This window comes from Phalaenopsis equestris, unplaced genomic scaffold, assembly GCF_001263595.1.
Source record: "Phalaenopsis equestris unplaced genomic scaffold, ASM126359v1 Scaffold000834, whole genome shotgun sequence".
Lineage (NCBI taxonomy): Eukaryota > Viridiplantae > Streptophyta > Magnoliopsida > Asparagales > Orchidaceae > Phalaenopsis > Phalaenopsis equestris.
This window is the reverse complement of record NW_018165274.1, coordinates 894,795-896,344: the sequence shown is the minus strand read 5'-3', so window position 1 is coordinate 896,344 and position 1,550 is coordinate 894,795.

Below are 1,550 nucleotides of genomic sequence, written 5' to 3'. Positions count from 1 at the left end.
ACCATTTTTAAATACTAGAAAAATTACACTTGTCCTAAGTGTACAGGTTGAATTTAAATTTACTTGCAAGTAATTTCAATACTTTGCTGGCAAGAATGATTATGAAATAAGTAGAAGGGAAGGAGAGAAGCTCTCAAACTTCATTATATTGCTAGAAAGAACATGACTTTTGTAAATTATTTGATTGGTCACGCTCATCCTTAACATCCTATTTCTATTTATAAGCTAAGGTCTATGGCATAGCACTACCAAAAATATATATATATATTTAATTAATGTATGTAAAACTGCATAGAAAGGCTTATCAAGTGCTTATTTTAAAGTGCACTAAGCTAATATATGTGATAACATTCAATATGACATTTTTTATGTAAACGATAAATCATGTGAAGTGGTGACTTCACATTTGATTGTTGATTTTGGCAAGTTGCCTGAACTCTTTTGGTGGGAGGTTGATGAGGTGGTTTTGCATAGCCTTTGGATAGAACATCTTCAAATGAATGATCTCTAACAATATGGATTCTGCGGCAAGTTTTGCAAATATGTTTGCAGCTTTTGTTATGTATTTAATCTTGAAATGCCAACTAGCCTTGAACCTATTTCATGCTGATTGGTGAGACCAATCGAATTATTGGTATTTTGACATACATTTATAAGTTCTTCTATTCTTTTACTTAGAAATATCATGAAATTAGAAAATGAAGTACTCAAATCTATTTTCTTAAGTTGTCACATTGATTATGACTGATTATGTTGATTTGACATTTTCACAAAAGTTGTATCATGAAATTCTATGAATATAAACCTAAAGGAGGCCTCATGGGTGTTTTTGCCTATTCTTATTCTTTGCCTGGCTCAACAAGCCCTTTCAATTACTAAGGTGAAGCACTATGCAAAATCCAAGGTTAAAATCCCGCAAAAATCAAGATGTTCTCACTTTCATGATAAAAATGTTTAAGAAAAAAAGTTAAAAGTTCAAAAATAGATGAGGGGGATGGAAAAACTATTCAACACAAAACCCAATTCTCTTCCTAAAACAATAAATTGAAATCCGATAAAGCAAGGAGATTATCGATCCAAAGGTTCATGTTAGCCCTACAACTTTGTTGAATGTCCGCAGATCTTGCAACTTCAATGAGCCCTTTTATAGAGAATGAAAATAATAATGAATGGAGTGTAGTGTTCCATGAAGATGTGATATGAGTTAACCTTGGCTATAATGGAATAAAGGGTGGAGGCCCAGCCTAAACATTTAGGAAATAATTTGGTGAAGGGTGAAGATAACACCATCATAAACTATGAGAAAGAATTATACACAAATGAAATAAAGAGAAATACATCCTTCATTAAAGAATAAAATAAAATAGAGATATTATTTTATGGGTAACTCACCAAAGTTTACATAAGAGAGATTTACTTAGTCCAACCTCTAAGCAAAATGTAAAAGCCTCTTTCTTCATTCAATTTAAGCTTATCGTAAATATATATATATATATATATATATATATATGTATGTGTGTGTGTGTGTGCGCGCGCGCTCGGGGTGGGTG